At 35.7% G+C, this 20898-nt stretch overlaps 1 long non-coding RNA gene across 1 annotated transcript in view; it reads right to left on the bottom strand.

The window, feature by feature from the left end:
- Positions 1-592: 592 nt before the first annotated feature.
- Positions 593-20898, bottom strand: part of LOC138695262 (uncharacterized) — a 226038-nt gene continuing 205732 nt past the window's right edge. The window contains exons 2-3 of the long non-coding RNA XR_011331104.1: positions 14124-14201; positions 593-1145 (exon numbers count right to left, since the gene is read on the bottom strand). This is a non-coding gene — a long non-coding RNA (uncharacterized lncRNA). The remainder of the gene's footprint in view (positions 1146-14123; positions 14202-20898) is intronic.

Raw genomic sequence — 20898 nt, 5'->3', positions numbered from 1 at the left:
GTTACAGTAATCATTTATTATCATAATACTCTGCTCTCTTAAATTGACTGAACATATCTGGAATTAAATCAATGACTTTCCCAAAACACGCTATGAAATATTTCATACAAAACAATTTTTGTTTCGGAAAGGAAGCAAAAATGAGAAAAATTATATTACAGCTTTTTGTTTGAAATATCTCAAAGAATAACCCTATGAAATTAACGACATTACTTACGTTTCAATCTGTATACAATCTTTTGGAATTCAGGTTTTGCGAAACAGAATCCATACCTCAGTGGTAGAAATGGGAACCAATCCGACGTTCTTCTAGTTCTACGACTAGATAAAACAACGTAACTATCAGCAATAATGAAATGGAGAAGCCAATAATAATAATAATAATAATAATAATAATAATAATAATAATAATAATAATAATGGTTTTATTTAACCTAGCAGAGTCTTCTCTAACAATCAATCAGCAAAATAACACACAACTGTATATTCTAATATTAATGATAAACGAATAAATTAGATTAGAGATCTGGTACTGAAATTACATGCAGGAAGCGAGTGAGTAAAAGCAAATTCTGTTAAGGATGAGATAATAAGCTAATTCAGAATATTTACAAATCTTATTGTTGTTCCGATTGAAAATTAAGAAAGGGATGGCTGTATCATTGATGATAATTCTCCTTTTTATCAGTTTTGATAAGAACAACACTAAAGGTTGTAGTAATCTATTAAGTTAGATGACACAATCACCCTTAACATAATTGTGACATTCATCTTTTTCTCCCGTGAACTATTCAATTTTTAGTTATAACAACATGGTCACTTTTACCAAGGTAACGGGTTACGCTCGCATAGCAATAGTCAGCTGTTTAAGTGATGCTAAGGCTCCTGTTAATTCCCAACTGTACTTCTAAAAAGTTTTAATGATGGAAATCTTAGTGATTTGGAAAAGTCAAATATGCTGCATCTCAACACAAGGCAGGAAATCCAGATTCTTGTCAACTAAAATCACCTTGAAAGAGTGAATTTTCAAAAGGTACTTACGTCTATAGGCCTAAACAGCTTACAAGATGTCGGGGATGTCTTCATACGCCCACAAGTGACAGATGGAATTACCATATCGAATGCAGCCAGGCGTGAATCCTTTCCTGCAACAATTAAAGGAAGTTCTGCAATTTAGTCCAGGAAATATTACAAGCACGCCCTAGTTATTGATGCAGTTCTATGGGAGTTCTACTGCCAAAGTACTGCCAGTAATAACGTACGGGCTGGATTAAATTTGGGAAAAATTAACAGTATCCGATCTGAACGGCATCGAAAATGTCAAAGCCAGGTTTCTAAAAAGGACACTAGGCGTTTCATAAATGTCACCGTCTAGAGTGGCCTATGAACTAGTACGAGAGACTTTCCTTATGGAGGATTTAAGAGTCAGACTACAGCTTCCATCTATCCAGCAAGAAGCAGAAGTTTCACGTAAATCGTAGTATACTTAGAGCGTATTCCGAATCTCACCGGTGAGCAATCCGATGGCATCACGGTGTTCCGAATTCCACCGATGACGTCATTGATGCTCCACCGGTGTCGCACCGGTGCCATCAACTTGCAGAGGTGGTGGCAGTCTCCATCAGCCGCCATCAGTGTATCTGATTGGTTCTTGTATAGGGCGGGAATTAGCAGACGAATAACATCGTGCACTGTTGTGTCATGGCGGTGTGTTCTGCTGTATTGTTTGTAATGAGCACAACGTAAAAACAATATGTTAATGGCTTATGAGCGAACATGTCAACGGACCAGTTATTACTACCGGTTCAAGAAATGAATTGTTTATGCTATCTTTTCTTTGAACGAGATGGGAGCACGAAAATTTCGCAAAATTTTGCTAGCGTAGCACAGACAACAACTTGTACAGTCGCCATGACAGCCATCGATCCTTCCAGCAGTTTTGTTCCTTATTTCGCTGCAACGTGACGTCATTGATGCCACCGGATCGGTGAGATTCGGAATACACTGTTACTTACTGGCTTTTAAGGAACCCCCTGTTTCATTGCCGCCCTCACATAAGCCCGCCATCGGTCCCTATCCTGTGCAAGATTAATCCAATCCCTATCATCATATCCCACCTCCCACAAATACATTTTAATATTATCCTCCCATCTACGTCTCGCCCTCCCCAAAGGTCTTTTTCCCTCCGGCCTCCCAACTAACACTCTATATGCATTTCTGGATTCGCCCATACGTGCTACATGCCCTGCCCATCTCAAACGTCTGGATTTAATGTTCCTAATTATGTCAGGTGAAGAATATAATGTGTGCAGTTCTGCGTTGTGTAACTTTCTCCATTCTCCTGTAACTTCATCGCCGTTAGTCCCAAAAACTGTAAAATATATTTGGGGTCTACCAAAATCCAGTCACACCCGATATACGAACGTTTTCCTTCATAATGGTATCAGAAATCAGTTACTAAAATATTGCACGATATTCGTGAAATGTTTATGAAATGAAAGATGGGGGAGATTTTAAGAGGTAAACGGTAGTACACTGAGAAAAAAATCTCTTTGTCTCTGTCCTTAAAAAATTTCACCAGGACAAGGCTGGGATAAAATTAGGGCCGCTTGGATAGAAGGCCAAAGTACAAAGCCTTAATCCACAGATGCGCGTCTCGTTCCAAAATACTATTTTACAGCGTTAAAATATAATTTCAGTACGCCAACAAGGAAGAACAAAACAATGTAATCTAAAGGCTGCACGCCAAAACTTCAACGCCCGCTGTCCCATGCTTCAGAGATCAATTCTTTTATTGCGAATCAGTCGCGTGGGAGTGGGACGGAGGATAATCGCGTTTTTAATAACAGGACTGACCTTGAGTAGCGTTTCCCGTCCGCCCACGCATTTGCCATTACTTTGGCTACTAATACTTATTATTAGCTTTGACGCTGAATGGAAGGCGGGGTTGTGGGTTCGAACTACGCCTCGAGTTTGAGAGTTTTTCTGTTTTTAATAAGACTTCGCGTGTTGTCTCAAGCCCTCGCGTCTGCTTTTAGAACAGAGACGGAAAAACTATGACATCTCTTACAACATGGTAAAACTTCAACGGGAGAGTATTATTATCTTTTTTTTTAAGATTTATTTTAGGTCGCATAACTGCTGTGTCTTTTTACGACCACAGAATTCATATACAGAACAATACAAGACAAGCAGTGATGATTACAAAGTACACAATTTATTACAATGTATCTAGAGGTAAAAAAATAAATAAACAAAAAATTAATAAACAGAGTATATGAACAATATAAATTTTACAATTAAATCATATTATACAAGGAAATTTCTTTAAAGAATTGAATTACTTGTAGAAGAACATCTGTATTGTTGAGTGCTGTAGATATATCATTTGGTATGTTGTACTTTTTCCTTGAGGTGTGGTATTTTCGACGTGTTTGATTGTCAGGAAGCAATGACAGGTTTCACAGATTGGTGGTTCATTTCTTGAGATTAAGTATGTCCAATTCTTAATCTTGATAACAAAACCTGGTCTTTTCTATTAAGCTTGTGGATCGGTATATTAATGGAGCATTTTGATTTGACTTCGAAAAGATTTCTGGAGGGATTGAGAGTCCAAAGTGTAATCCACGATTCTTTACATTTATTGTCTATGAGGAAAATGAAATCTCGATGTGGTAAGAAGGTATAGTCAGGGTTGGTGGAATCTTTGGTGCTTTGTTTGGCTTCTCTATCAGCTGCAGCGTTGCCTGCAATGCCACAATGAGAGGGTATCCAGATGAAAATAACTTATTTTCCTTTTGCTATAAGTTTATGGTACAAGATCGGAATGTCTTGTGTTAATTTATCAGTTGTCCATACATTACTCAGCGCCTTTAATGAGCTTAAAGAATCTGAAAATATGATGGAATTATTATGGTCTTCATTTAGAATATACTGTAGTGATTCTCTAATTGTATATAATTTACATGAAAAAATTGAAAAGGATTGTGGTTACTTGACAGATGAAGGGTACACGGGAAAAACGATCAAGGTCCATCAAAAATCGAAATAGAGTTAAAATGCTATCTTATAGTGGAAAAGAAGTACTATCATGTGGTCTAGCTAGTAATAAGAAATTATAGTTCTTGACATTCCACTACGTCAATTTCTATTAAATACACACATAACAAAGTATTAAGTGCTTAAACTTTAAATTCGTTTTTCTCGAAACTTTCTAAAATGGACCTTGATCGTTATTCCCGTGTACCCTTCAGATATTATTTCATTTTCAGATATCACTGCACATCCACTTCTATCACTTGATTTAGAACCATCAGTATAAATTACGATGTGATTAGTGTATGAATTTCTAATCTCATTATACAAACATCTGTATTCAATTTGGCTGGTTTCACTTTTAGTACGTTGGGTTAAATCTAAATTTATATGGGGTTTCGATAATGTCCATGGTGGAATACTGTGGAATCCAATAGTTTTTCTTGTAGGAAAAACAATGTTAAATTCTCTACAATATTTGGAGACTCTCAAATGTGGTGGTACTTGATTAATTCTGTTTTTCTGATATTTGTCATGGTTTCTATTAGAAAAAAATACTTGTATAAGCAGGTGAACAACCAGTGGCAGCTACTTTCAGTGCGTATCGAAGAGTTACCAGCTTTCGTCTTGATTGTAATGGCATTTCAAAGGATTCAAATTGAAGGCTGGAGACTGGACTTGTATGAAATGCTCCAAGAGCTATCCTTAGTGCTGAACTTTGAATAATATCTAACATTTTAAGAGCAGATGGTGAAGCTGAATTATATACTATTGCTCCATAATCTAGTTTAGATCGTATCATAGCCTTATAAGTACGCATTAGAACTGAAAGATCAGCTCCCCAGTTATTAGAAGAAAGAGTCAAAGGTAAGACCAAGTACTTTCAATTCTTCCACAATTTATAGTTTTTTCCCTTCGACATGTAGATATGGCTGACTATTATTAAGCCTATGCTTAAGTTTACTGAAGGAGATACATTTAGATTTTGACTTGGAAACTTTAAATCCTATTTCATGAAGCCTCGTTACAATTAAGTTAAGAGTTGTTTGTAGCAAGTGATTGACAATTGTTTGATCTACACCTCTGCAATACAGCATCAAGTCATCCGAAAATAAATTAACTTTTATAGGAGAGGTGATATTTTCTACAACACCATTAATTGAAATTACAAAGACAGTCACGCTTAAAACACTGCCTTGTGGTAACCCATTTCGAATTGGAACTATCTTGGAGAGAATATCATTGGCTCTGACTTGTGTTACTCTTTCTTGAAGAAAATTATAAATGAGACTTATCATGTTTCCTTTTATATTGTTGTTCAATAAAATCTTAATGACGTTTTCTTTCCATACCATGTCATATGCTTTTTCTATATCTAAACGTACGACTTTAACTGCTGGGCATTAGTAAAAGCTTCCCATATTTCGGATTCTAATAAGATGAGATTGTCAACTGTAGAGTGGAAATGGCGAAAACCACATTGCGTTTCAGCAAAGAAGCCGTTGTTTTCAAGAGTCCACATCAGTCTGTTATTGATGATTTTTTCAATTAATTTACATAACGTGCACGTCAAGGAGATTGGTCGATAATTCAGTGGATCGGTACTGTCTCTATTAGGTTTGAGAATAGGTACAGTGATTGCTCTTCGCCATTGGTCAGGGAAAGTTTTACTGATCCATATATGATTGTATATATGAAGCAGGTAGATGTTTCAGTAGATCATAGGAGATATTATCTAGACCGGGACTGCGACTATTACATTTGTCTAAAGATGTGATCAATTCATCAATTGTGAGTAATTTATTATAATCTTGATTGCTGTCAGCATTTATTTCATTCATATCTATTTTAGTATCACATTTAACTTTTAAGAAGACAGAATCATAATTTTTATCATTAGAGGTTTCTGAAAAAGTGTTTGCAAGTAAGTCAGCTATCTCTTGAGGATCGGTTGTGTTACGTCGATCATTTTTGAGGGTGAGTTGGTTATTGTGGCCCCACGTTGGGCGCCATTTGAGTGTGGGTTGGTTATTGTGGCCCCACGTTGGAGACCATTTGAGGGTGGGTGGTTATTGGTGTTGCGTGAGATTCACTCAGGTTGTGGTGTAGGATGATGTCGGGAATAAGACCAAGCCGGCTACTTATATAAAAGGCAGTGTAAACTCCAAAACTATAAGTTTATTGTCGTATTCACTTGGTAAACCCTAGAGTATGTATTTCCGGCTGACTTATAATTCAATCGTTGGTCGCACTTCTGTATCGAATCTATGGCAGCTCTAAATAAGCTCTATCCGATACTATAAATTCAATACTATGCCCAGTACACTATGATCGACTCTCCTAAACGTTGACGAGTAGTCTCGCCGATAACAACGTTCTATCTATCGAGTCTTCGCCGGAAGGAAGACTATTAAGTTGGGCCGCCGACACCAAAAAAAACTCAGTGTGTCGTGCCGTCGACACGAAAAGAAGTCGTAGTCCTGTCGACACAAAACGAAGTAGTTATTGTGCCCTGTATGTAGGGCCGCCGACACGATGAGAAGTTGTGATTGTGCCCTGTATGTAGGGCCGCCGACACGATGAGATGTTGTGATCGTGCCCTGTATGTAGGGCCGCCGACACGATGAGATGTTGTGATCCTCTCCGCTCCCCGTCACCCTTATTTATAAAAACCTATCCTACGCTAAAACTAACTATCCTATTGGCTATACTTTATTTTTTTTCATGGAGTGCAGTTTCATAGAAAGGACTTTGCCGACAGATCTTCTACTGCCCTCTACTAATTGGTTGTCATAAATAAATGTCTTCCTTACTATGACGGAAATATTGTCTTCTCCTGTTAGTAACCAATCACAACCTTCGTTCAGAAGAATTGACAGGTGCCCGTTAAATCCACGTGGAGGCAGAGTTGCCGTATCTTTTCCGAATTTCAAGAATCCCGTCAGTTTCACTGCATAATTTCGAAGGTCACCAGGATTGCGGCAACTGTGCAATGTTGGGACGAGGTGACAGGATGGAATTGTCAGGGTTGTTTGTGTAGGAAGTCATAAATCTGTAAGTGGGTGTTCAAAGGAGCCACCGAACTGCACTCCTTGAAATAAAATAAGGTATAACAACTGCGTCACTTAACCGGCCTAAAATCTATTCCCTATTGGTCCCAAGTGACCTCATAAGCTGGACCAAGATCTCTTCTTATTGGGCGCGAAATATGTCATCTCTAAATTTAGACTTTGGATTTCCCATAACATCTAATTAGTTTGTCGATTTTGGAGAACCCCGTTCTTTGGAAAACCCACGCTTGCAATTACTTTCCCACGGGTCTAGTCCAACTTTGGCTTTTACGCTTCGACGAGTGTCAATGCAATCCCGCACAAGGTGGCCCTAAATCTGTCCGATGCTGACAAGTGACGCAGACGATGTGAACCATCTGCGTGGGAAGCTAATTCTAACCAAGTCGCCAGAACATCCCCGCGAATACATGTAACAAAAAAAAAATATGGAGATATCATTTCGCTAATAAATCGGTCTCTCCCTCTCCTAATTACTGCTTCATTTTTAATAACTTTAATTTGCATGTTGTTACTAATTCCTCTAATTATTCTGATACCATTCCAAACTTCGTGTGGTGATGTTTGGTTATTTAGAGTGGAAACAAAGTTAAGCCAGGATTCACGCTTAGTTTGAGTCTCCGTGCCACAGCTCGAAATTTTAAAAACATTATTTTATTTGGTAAGGTAGGATGTCTCTTATAATTATTGAGTGCAACATTTTTGTTTTTAATTGCAATTTTACAATTATCATTCCACCAGGGCACTGCTCTCTTATGTTGACTTAGAAGAATTTTTGGTATAGTTATTTCTGCTGCTTCCAATAATAAATTTGAAAAGAGTTCAACTATACTATTGATATCTTTTTTTGTGAAAATCCCAAGGTGGTGGTAGTTTTTTCAAGTTCTCGTTTAAGTATGACTGAAACTTTTCCCAGTCAGCTCTTTTGTAGTTAAATTTAGGCGTTGTGGTTCTCATAACAGAATCATAGCTTTTTATAATAATTGGGAAATGGTCACTTCCGTTGAGTTCTTTGAAAGCTCTCCATTCAAAATTATGAGCTATATCTGGACTACACAGTGTTATGTCTATAGCACTAAATGATTCATTGGATAAACTGAAGTGAGTTGGATCACCGTTATTTAAAAATACAAGATTATTCTGAATAATTTCAAGGGAAAAATTGTTCCGGGGCCGGGTATCGATCCCGGGACCTCTGGTTGAACGTACCAGCGCTCTACCACTGAGCTACCCGGGAACTCCACCCGACACCGTCTCAACTTTTCCCTTTATATCCACACAACTCGCGTGGGCTGACGAAACGCCAGAGACCCACAACGAGTACACACAATCTCTGTGTGACTTGAAATTGTGGTTTTCTGTTAACGTACACAGTAACGTATATATTATGCAAATCTAGTCTTTCAGGTGAAGCTCCCTGTAAAGCAGATTTGATACCCGGCCCCGGAACAATTTTTCCCTTGAAATTATTCAAATCTGCTTTACAGGGAGCTTTACCTGAAAGACTAGATTTGCACAAGATTATTCTGTTCAATAAAGCTGTTTAATATTTGACCTCTTGAATTATTACATTTACACCCCCCAAATTGTATTGTTACTATTAAAATCACCAAGGAGGATGAATGGTTTTATCAATTGATTTATCAGGTGAGTCAGTGAGTCAATATTGAAATCGACACTGTTCGGTATATAAACATTACAGATGCAGATTAATGTGGAACACAGGATAGTAATTGCGACTGCTTCAAGTGTCGTATTTAAATTAACTTGTCTGCTCATTGTTGATTTCTTAACATACGTGGCTACTAGAAATGGAGGAAATAATTTAAATACCGATATATTGATATTGCAATATATTGCAAACCTAATTTCGATAAACGATATATATTGCAAAAAATATATCGGTATATCGAAACGATTAACGATATATCGCCATTCCGTTAGCAAATTAATAGATTCTAATGCAATTACATTTCCAGGTGTACATTTATTACAATAAACGTACTTAAATTTGAATAGCCTATTCCTTATTAGCATTGACATTAACATAACAGTCAAAAGATTAAATGTAAAACTGCAACGATAAACAATACATATTCAGTACCTTATTATTATTGTTATAGTTATTGTTATAATTATTATTATTGTGCTGAACTGTTATTGGCCCCAGGCTGTTGTACAGCACAATAAATATTAGTAAATAGGCTATATTATTATTATTATTATTATTATTATTATTATTATTATTGAGTTCCTAACCTAATCAAAATTATGGTGGAGGTGAGATTAAATGATACAATGGGAAAGTGTTAAGTGAACTCTATATGGGTCAGTATTTGATACTGAAACATTCATTCACTCATAGTGTTCTGCCCAAGGGCAGATCTTTGACTGCAAACCCAGCATTCTCCAGTCTTTCCTACTTTCTGCCTTCCTCTTTGTCTCCGCATATGATCCATATATCTTAATGTCGTCTATCATCTGATATCTTCTTCTGCCCCAAACTCTTCTCCCGTTCACCACTGCTTCTAGTGCATCCTCCTACTATCACTCTTAGCATGTTCTGTCAACAGTTCTTCACTGAATCCTCCAAGTAGATGTTGAACAGGGTAGGTGATAAAGGGCATCCTTGTCTTACTTTTCTCCCTATTTCACTTGCTTCTAACATTAAATTTCTTCTCCTTTAACTCGTTTCATTTATAGGTTACTGAAAAGCCTTCTCTCTTTCCAATCCACGCCAATTTTCTTTAGGATTCCCATCAGTTTATTCCAATCCACGATTCAATTATTCTAATGTTATATAGGATTCAATCCAGGACATGCTCTTTTCTAGATAACAACGTAATCATTTTTAAATGTAAGTGAACAGTTCTAGTATTCATCTTTAAATGTAAGTAAACAGTACTTAGAATATTACAAGTTTTAACAAACTTCACAATTGATTTAATACAATCCTTCTATAGTAAGTTCCCATTGCAAATTATTCTTACACTCAAACATTCCAAACATCGATGATAATGATGATGATGATGATGATAGGGTAGGGTTGCCAGGTTGAACTATCGCAAAACCCGGAGATTTACGAAGTCTATAAAATTAATTGTTAGGACTATTTTACTATTATTGGGCGTATTATTATTATTATTATTATTATTATTATTATTATTATTCCTATTATAATTAATTTATTAGGCCTATATTTTATTTTATATTGCAAGTTAAAGGATCGGTTAAAAATTCAAGAATGTCGGATTTGATTTGACGAATAAATTAATATTTGAAATCCTGAAAAAAAAAAAAAAATACGTTTTCAACAAGTTCCTTAATTTTAATGCCAGTTTTGCAGAATTTAGGAATTTATTTCTACGTCAAATAAAATTCAATCATGATGAAATTTTTAGGCATGGCACAGAAATAAATGCCTACCGGTATTAATTTTTTCAGAGCCTCACATAAAAAAGTTGTAAAATTGTTAAAAATTCAGCAATAATCAAATATTTACTGTATTAAGATAGACGTAGGCGTACCTTCAAATTTGTATTTCTTGGAGCTCCTTGCAGATTCTAGATGTCTCTTGTTTTCCAAGGCTATTTTGTAGAATTCCTCACAGCTTACACTCAAGTTCATTTTAATACAAATTTCCGCTCTCACTAGTTCTGTTGACATTTTGTTCCTGTTATCTGTCCACAAACCATTCATAATACTGAACACCCTTTCCATATGCGCGTTACTTAATGGAATTTCTAGAACATGTCGCATCATTATTAACATATTAGGGGCCGTAACTTTTTCGAACAGAAAATTGGAAGTGTAGAAGTAACAAAATACAGAAAACGTTCTGCCACTGACAATGAATGTTCATTTACTTCATCTTCTTGGGAACATACAAATTTCCAATCACTTTTTGCCAAATAAAGGCCTACATTTTCAAAGCGCGCCACATTTTAACAAGGCGTTCAACAGCTAATTGAAGGGACAATCATCAAACTGGAATATGATGCAAAATGAGAAAATAGTCCTGTTGAGCAAATTCACTCTCACAAAATCCAGCACTTCGCATAACAGACTGCACTGCACTAAGCTGTAATAACTGACTTGTGGAGGAACAAGGAAATGAATATTGAGCTTTAAATTTGAAATTGTTCCATTGTCACGCATTCAGATTTCGTTAAAATACTGCTACAAAACTTTATTAACAACAAAAGTTAATTTAAAATGGTCTTAATTCTGAAATATATTATCACCATAGTAACATTATCTGTTTTAATTTTATATTTACTTCATCTTTCATTGTTGGTGATTGTTGGCATAGTGTGAGAGACTAGTGTCTGATTGGCGAAGCGCGCTAAAACTTCAACACTACCACAGACGCTCACTTTTAAAGTTATATGCTTGCGTCATTGTCATTGCAACCTTGACTCTTTATTAATGACAAAAGTTCATTTTAAACTTATTTTATAGACAGTGAATTTTTACTACAACATTGCTAATTATTAGCATTTCAAACGCAATTTCCCCGGGCAAAGGTTTCTTGTCGGCAGGAGATGGATTCATAAAACCGGGCACTCCGGGCGGCGCCCGGAGATCTGGCAACCCTATGATAGGGATAGAATTTTTATGTACTAAAATATATACTGAGTAAACAATGTCAATACTAAGTTGTGCATAGAAATCCTAGCCGTAAACAAATCTCAAACCAGTAGGCTATTGTATCCTTGTTTCTCTTTCCATTTCAAAACATAGAAATAAAAGTTTTGAAGTCAGACGGTTCATTTTCAAAGTGGCAGTTGCTCCTGCCTTGGAGAACATTAATACTAAAACAGTAGTACAAAAACCTCCCGTCTGTCTCATGTTCGCATACGTTGCATTTTGAATTTAGTACTGCATATTAAACAGTTTGAATTCGAATTCCAGCCCAGCCAATCAGAGAAAAGTATTGATTGGATTGGATATTTCAAGGTTGCACAATTATGTAACTGCTCACTTTCATTAACGCCATCTCTCAGGGAATTATCGGAGTTAATTAATGTGGATTTTATTGTTCATAATAATTAAAAAAAAAAAAAACAAATACAGAAAAAACCGATAAATTTGTGAGAAAACCGATATATTATACGATATATTGAATCAAAATTTCGATATCAATATACCGATATATCGAAACGAAAATAACGGTATTTCGTAAAAACCGATATATCGTTCTCATCTCTAGTGGCTATTCCTCCACTAGCACAGCCTGCGTTTAGTCGGTTTTTATTGTAACAATCATATTGTTTAAATTGATAATTATTATTTTTTAAATTTGTCCCTTGTAAGCAAATTATATTTGGACAATTGCTATGAATAAGCATTTGAAGGTACTAAAACTGCATACTGAAGCTATTTAAATTCCATTGCAATATTGTTAAATCCATTATTATGATTATGGGATATGATATGAGATTCTTATTTGCTAGTCGGTAAATTGTCAAACAGTACGTTACTTAGTGGTGCTTTGAAGATCAACGCTAATTTAAGCTGTTTCTGGATGGTTGTGGTTCTGTTTTTAATACTACGATCCTCAAAATGTGTATGCAGTTTCCTAAGTGTGTCGTACAAGCCTTGAAGATCTTTTGTGAAATTTAATGCCTCTGATACTATATCATGGGCACCTACAGTATTTTGGACAAAATATGAGAACTGGGTAAAATTAAGAGCATATTCTTGTGGGTTGTCTTCCATAATTTTCTTGGCTGGAAGCAAAGTTTCCAGTATTTGTGAATTCCTATCGATAGGTTTTGATTTCTTATTGACAAGTTTGGGCGCTGTCTTGTTTTCCTCTTTATCAGAAAGTTCGTCTACTGTAGCATCAGAGCATGAACTATCCTCAATATCATCTCTTATTATTGTAGAGTTGCTGCTTGTTGGATGTGATCTTTTTAGGTTAGATACCGGTAATGTTTCCTGTGGTGGAATTTGCGAAGTATTTACTCGCTTATTTGTGGGAAAGTCTAATTTTTCAGTCTGATTATTATCACCATTATCAGTACTTCGTTTTTCACCAAGCACAGGAAACTCGTCCATATCAAGTTTACTAGCGTGGTCTGTTTGGTTGGTCTGTGAATTGGTATCATCATTGGATGCATTCACATTAGAAATAGTAACGTCATTCTTGCATTGTTTGGCTAAGTGGCCCTCTTGTTTACATAGAAAGCAAGTAATGGTAGTGTCAGTGGTGAAATATACCCAATAGTTAGTATCCTCATATCTGATTTGTAAACTTACAGGGTCCACACCTGTGGAGTAACGATCAGCGCGTCTGGCCGCGAAACCAGGTGGCCCGGGTTCGAATCCCGGTCGGGGCAAGTTACCTGGTTGAGGTTTTTTCCGGGGTTTTCCCTCAACCCAATACGAGCAAATGCTGGGTAACTTTCGTGCTGGACCCCGGACTCATTTCACCGGCATTATCACCTTAATTTCATTCAGACGCTAAATAACCTAGATGTTGATACAGCGTCGTAAAATAACCCAATAAAATAAACTTACAGGCAGTTTAGCGAGTTCAGTTGGGTGAATGAACATTTGTCTCCTAAAGCTCAATATATGTGTGAAACCAGGTTCCGATATTCCAGCCCTTACAGGACGTAAACGAGATGCTAGCTTGATTCCAATATGGGATAGATGATCTTCTATAACACAATCAGGTATAACTGGACTAACATTGGATACAACGACTCTCACATTTTGTGTTACAAGAGGCCTCAATTCTAAGGACATGTTACTTATTTGAACTTTAGGATATTTCGTAACTAAATCTTCAGCAACCTTTTTATTTGCTAGGTATATGCATATTCTGGCATTAGAAATACGAGAGACATCTAATGTTACTGGGATCTGTGAGTTTCCCAACTGCCAAGACATATTCTTTGAGTGTTATCTGATCTATAGCTTCAATAACTATCGCTTGCTCTTTAGATGGAGGCGCTTGTGTTACAGATGCATAACTTGATTTGTTATTATCATTAGAACGTGTTGAATTACCTTCTTGGCTCCTGCAGTCAGCAGCCATTGCAGCGAAGTCGAGGTTAGCTATGTAAGAATAGCCGTCTTCTTGCCAATCTGAAATAAATTGTCTAAATTTATTATTCTGTGGATAGAATAATATATAGCGAACAAAACTGCACAGATAAAACCATAAGAATTGACTTCAGAGAGTAATATAACTTATTTATACAACACGGAAATAACACGCTGAATAATAATAATCACGACCTTCTCAATTATCTTTTATTAACTAAGCTGCAGGAAAAAAAAATAGTCGTGACAAAATATACCAACTAAGCTGCAGGAAAAAAAAAAGTCGTGACAAAATATACCAACTAAGCTGCAGGAAAAAAAAATAGTCGTGACAAAATATACCAACTAAGCTGCAGGAAAAAAAATAGTCGTGACAAAATATACCAACTAAGCTGCAGGAAAAAAAAAATAGTCGTGACAAAATATACCAACTAAGATGCAGGAAAAAAAATAGTCGTGACAAAATATCTGGAGGTATACATGTTGTTCCTGCAAGACAATGCACCCTTTTACAAGTCCCTAATTGCACTGCAGAAAATTTATTGACGAAGTTGACTAAATGACTAAAGTGTTAGATAGAGCTTACAGTCAGTAAAATTTTTGGAAATATTCAACATTTTTTCCCTCCATTACTGTATCTTGTACAATAATGAAAATTTGTATGTGTAAAACACTGTCCTTTTGCTGTAAGAAAGAAATATTTTTACGATTAAAAACATTTTTTTTTTTCAAAATTCTAGATGGTGGCAGTTCATTGTGCAGTGATGAAGCGTTTCTCTCATAACTCATAAACTTGTTAACTTTTTCGCGTTCTCTCTCTTTTATTTTATTGCTGAAACTCATGTTTACAATACCATACTCTTTTAACTACATTCCTTAATAATATTGTTTCATTTATTTCGTTTTAGAAGAAAATACTGATATTTGACCATTTTCAAAATGAATTTATTTTTATCAGACAATCTATCAAAGGTAGAGAAGTGATCTTGCATTATATTGTAGATATAGTATGCAAAAAAAAAATCACAGAATGTTCATGTTCTTTACATAGCATTGCCATAGTATCAAAACCATACATAAATAACCTAAATCCAAACATCGGCTTTTATTATCCTCCATTCTATTTTAAATTAAAAAAATAGGTTTACAATACACAACCATAATATTTCTTAATATTAGTTTGTGTTATTACCATAAATAACCAGTAATCAACAATAGTCTTTGTTAATTTAATTCTCTTCAGCTCTAATCAACAATAACAACTACGATAGAAAACAAAAAAATATGAAAACAAATGAATGACTTCTTTCCTTTCTTAATTTTATTTATACACACTTTAACATAATTATGTGGTCATAATGTGTGTTAGGATCTGTGGGTATACCAGTAGGCCGTTGTCACCAACGCTGAGTTCCCGTTTCTGTTTTGTGTTGTAGATGGCCTGCGTTCATATTTTGATTAAAGTTCATGATACTGGTGATTGAGGCGGTGATGAATCATAGAATGCAAATCTCCAATTCCACATCCGCCCTTGTGAGTGAGGGAAAACATGAAAAATCCCAGTGAGATCAGCTGGCCACGAGGTTTGAACCCGGAACCTCCCGAATACGAATACCTCATACTTATGGGGTTTATACAAGGCTTACATTTCAAAACGTGTCAATCTAAATAACCATTTATTCAATTAAATTTAATTTAAACAAAAAACCACGTCAATTTAGATATTGAGAGGATGTTTCGGAAAACGAGTGACAAAGAATAAATTGAAATGGGCTCAAAGAATTTCTTACGAAGAAACTTAACTTAAATCGATCATAAGGGAATGGGTATTTAAGAGTTGTTAATTCATTTAAAAAAAAGTGAATCTGATACAACATTAATACAAATTAATTTCATTTCTTAGAATATAAATCTATAAACATAATAAATGAATAAATAATTAAATAAATAAGTAAATAAATAAATAAATAAATAGATAAATAAAATAAATAAAATACTACCTTAAACTCTCCAGCAATATCCTCAATATTGCTCCGTTTTCAAGGCGTTGAAAAATATTTTGTCAAAAATACTCAGACGTGAACGTTTTTGTGACATGGTGCCTTACCTGTATGTGGGGACTTGGATTCTCGTGACAGCAACAGACTACGTTATTTTCCTTGGACTCGAACGGATTCTACTAAATTTTCGGAGTAGTGTATTTATTTCTCTTAGTGATATAACGAAATCGATAACACCCATATTATACCAACATGATATCAATATATCGATAAACACACTTCTAGCAGAAGCAGCAGCAACAATGTTCCAGCTACAGTTGGAGTAACAACAGATACAGTAGGTAGAATATCTAGATATTTTTTAATGTTTGGAAGAGACATAAAAACGTGCGGCATATTCAAAGCAAACAACGATCGTTATCATCATACAAAAAGTGTTCGACATTCCTTTGAGAAGGTTAACTCCATAAGCAGACGATATGATTGGTAATAATTGCTAATGTGAATTTAGACGTGACCGAATATTTTACGTTCATCAGAAATTAGACAAACAACATTTAAAAACATGGAGGCGAGGTTTAAAATATTTGAGACATCTTATACAACTGAATAACTGTCTTTTATTTGCACACTTCCAAGAATTCAAACATGTTAATATAATTTTATATGCACTTCAATGTACAATTGCGTCATAAAGACCTTCAAATCCTAAACAAAATAGAGTTGAGTCCTGGGTTAGCTGTATCTGACAAGAATAAGAAATGAACACCAGTCCTTGTGAAAAGAAATGCAGCAATCTAGGAAAGCAACAGATGCAAAAAATATATGCTACGATTACTATAGTCTAGAATAGATTTAGTCCGTAGCTGCGTAGTCTAAGGCGTCATGACTTGGACTAGCGTTTTGTAAGCCGCATCTATGGCTCATCCACGAGGCCGAAGTTCGATCTATGGCCAGATTGAGAAGGAATTATTTCAGAACGAACAAAATTTAATATTCATAATTTGATAAAGAGACTGAATTGTTTTGGAATGTAATACAAAATGTATTATGAGAATATAACTGTCATTTTGATGACACTGTTTATTTTTCCATTCTCAGTAAAAAATTAGCCTCACACAGAACTGTCTACTGTAACACTTAACTTGAATTGCTTTGAGTTGGGTTCATTCAATCATTCATTTTAGTGTTGTGCCCAAGGGAAGGTCTTTCACTGCAAACCCAGTTTTCGTCAATCTTTCCTATTTTCTATCTTCCTTTTGTCTCCTCATATAATCTATATATCTTAATGTCGTCTATCATCTGATATTTTCTTCCATCCCGAACTCTTCTCCCATCCACCATTCCTTTTTTATTCTTTTATTTTAGTAGGTTATTTTACGACGTTTTATCAACTTCTGAGGTTATTTAGCGTCTGAATTAGATGAAGGTGATAATACCGATGAAATGAGTAGGGGGTCCAGCACCTAAATTTACCCAGCATTTAATCATATTTGGGTTGAGGGAAAACCCCGGAAAAACCTCAACCAGGTAACTTGCCCCAACCGGGAATCGAACCCGGGCCACATGGTTTCGCGGCTAGACGCGCTAACCGTTACTCCACAGGTGTGGACTTGGCGATGTATGCAATGTATCTCCTGGCCTAGTGCCTCATAAGTGGTGCTGTGTTGGTATCACTTGTGAGGTTCAGACAGCTGACTAAACAACAAACAACAATCACAGAAATGGTCAAATGGACTGAGATAGTTTATGGGTCACACTCTTAAATTTCATCGACGATAAATAACCTAGTAGTTGATATAGCGTTGTTAAATCATCGATTAAAAACAAAGAGTATGCTTAGCGTCCAAGTATTTCTAACCAGTCTTAGATGGAGTTAAGACTAAATACTGAAAGTAGACTGCACTTCTTGTGAATGAGTCTTGAAACTATTTTTGACGGATCAAGTGAAAGAATGAAATCAGAGTTGACTTGTCAGACTGCATGTCTGGAGACAGCTACATGCAAGAAAAGTGGCACACAAGAGGAAATTAAGAGCAAAATAAACTCAGGAAATGCATTCCACCATGAGCCTCGAGTGTAGTATTCGTCCGGTTAGTCATTTCGTACGACTGTAAAACCTGGTTTCTCGCCCTGAGGGAGGGCATAGCTCGAGAATAAAGTGGTAGAAAAATATCAGCTCAACATACACGTTGGAGGGATTGTAATTATATGATGATGGGTTTCGCAGTGTGTGGTCTGTTATTTACAGAATATTGTTATTATCGTTAAAGTAGTTATACTGAAATGGAATGCACATCATCGGTTTTCGACACCATCAAATCCGGCGAGTCCAAATGCAATTTTTGATTAACAAACAAAAGGGCAACACGAGGATAAAGAGGGGCATACATGAAAAAGGAGCAATCAAGAAGAACAAAGGGAACACGAGGAGAAAAAGGGACAAGAAAGGAGAAAAGGGGGAACACGAGGAGAAAAGGGAAACTTGAGGGGAAAAGGGAAACATGAGGGGAAAAGGGAAACATGAGGGGAAAAAGGGGAAACATGAACATGGAAAAGGGGAACACGAGGGGGGGAAAGGTCACGAGGAGGAAAAGAGGAACGCGAGAAATAGAGGAACGCGAGGAGAGGAAGGGGAACACGAGGAAAACAAGGGAAAGATGAGAGAAAAGGAGCAAGAGGAGGAGAACAAGAGGAAGACTAGGAGAATAAGAAGAATTCTTAGAGAACATGAGAAATATACATTCAAGAAGAAAAGAAAGGGAGCAAAGGGAAGTGAAGAGAAACAACGAATGCAAGGGGAATATATGTATAGCAAAGAAAAGACTGGGAATGCAAGGGAAATACAAAGAGGGAAGGAAAATTAAGGAGAACAAGGGGAAGAGAAGGAGAATAAGGAAATACAAAGGGAACAAGTGAAATATAAGGAGAACACGTAGTTCTACATAAAGATATACAACTGTCCATTTTTTTTTTTTTAGAAATACTGCAAAGAATAATATCATATGCAAAATGACAAACGAACTGAAATGTAACGAAAGCCCTAAAACGCATAATGAAAAGTATGTATTAACTCCGTGACACTCATTTTAAGGGTTAGGTACAGCTTACAGAAGTAAAATTTTGGTAATATTCAACATTTTTTTCCTCCTTTACTGTATCTGGCACAATAAAACACTGCCTTCTGCTATATGAAGAACATATTTTTACGATTAAAAAAATATTTACACTTTTTTTTTTTCAAAATTCAGTTCACTATGCAGTGATGAAGCGTTTCCCACATAACTCAAAAACTATCCAACATTCTGTGATGAAATATTTTGTGTGTTTTTATGCATGCCATATCTACAATATGATGCAAGATCACTTCTGTACCTTTGATAGATTGTCTGATAAAAAATAAATTTATTTAAAAAAATGGTCAAATATCAGTATTTTCTTCTAACACAAAATAAAGAAAAATATTATTTATTAAAGAATGTAGTTGAAAGTGTATGATATTGTAAACATGAGTTTCAGCAATAAAATAAAAGAGAGAGAACATGAAGAAGTTAAGTTTATGAGTTATGATCGAAACGCTTCATGACTGCACAGTAAACTGTCATCATTTTGAATTTTGAAAAAAAAAAAAAAAATATATATATATATATATATATATATAATTTTTTTAAATCGTAAAAATATTTTCTTCATATAGGAGAAGGACAGTGTTTTACACATACAAATTTTCATTATTGTACAAGATACAGTAATGGAGGAAACAAATGTTGACTATTTTCAAAAATTTTACTGCTGTAAGCTGTACCTAACCCCTTAAGGACATTTTACTTGAGAGATTTGCCTTAATACGTTGCAGTAACTTGAAAACAGTCCTGAGTGCAATGTGACCAACCTTTTATTTACTGTAGTAGCCTAACAGTCTAGCTCTCCACCTCACTTCAAAATTACGTGGATGAAACACTTCCTGAATGGACTGGATGTCGTGGGAAGATTGACCGGCCGCCTCGCTCCAGTGATTATAACGCCTTGTGATTTTGCTCTCTGGGATCATTAAGGACATCGTTTTTTTTTTCTTCTACTATCGCGACGAGCTGCACATAGCTAGAGTAGAGTTCCTGGGTAGCTCAGTCGGGAGAGCATTGGTGCGTTTAGCCAAAGGTCCCGGGTTCGATACTCGGCCCCGGAACAATTTTTCCTTTGAAATAATTCAAATCAGCTTCACAGGGAGTTATACCTGAAAAGCTATATTTGCTATCTAAAAATTCTTTTATCGGATTAAGTTGTGTGCAGTTGCACAATCTTGCATGAATAAGATATTTTCAATTTAATACTGATGTGGCATAATTTTTATGCGTATTTAGATAATGTTCACCATTTACTGAATTCGTTTTTGTCACCCCATTTTCAATACGCTGATGTAAAACTGGTTCCATATTCCTAACAACATCGAATAGCCTAAGCCCAATGCGAATTTACTGAGGTAACACAGTTTCTTTTTCCAAAAGTAGAAATTAATAAAACACACATACGTATAATTACAACAGAGCAATCAGAAACAGACTCGTTGACATGGTAATGAAAAAAAAAAAAAAGGAAAAATACATTTCTTGTGTTAACGCAGTGCCAGAATTTTTAAGATTATGTTGAGCATAAAGAGAATGCGCAAGAAAAAAACCTAGTATCAAAATGTACAATAGTAATATGCTTTACAAGAGCGGTATGTTGATATTTTCATGTTC

This window comes from Periplaneta americana, chromosome 2 (genome assembly GCF_040183065.1).
Source record: "Periplaneta americana isolate PAMFEO1 chromosome 2, P.americana_PAMFEO1_priV1, whole genome shotgun sequence".
In the NCBI taxonomy this organism is placed as follows: domain Eukaryota; kingdom Metazoa; phylum Arthropoda; class Insecta; order Blattodea; family Blattidae; genus Periplaneta; species Periplaneta americana.
This window is presented reverse-complemented; position numbering and strand designations above follow the sequence as displayed.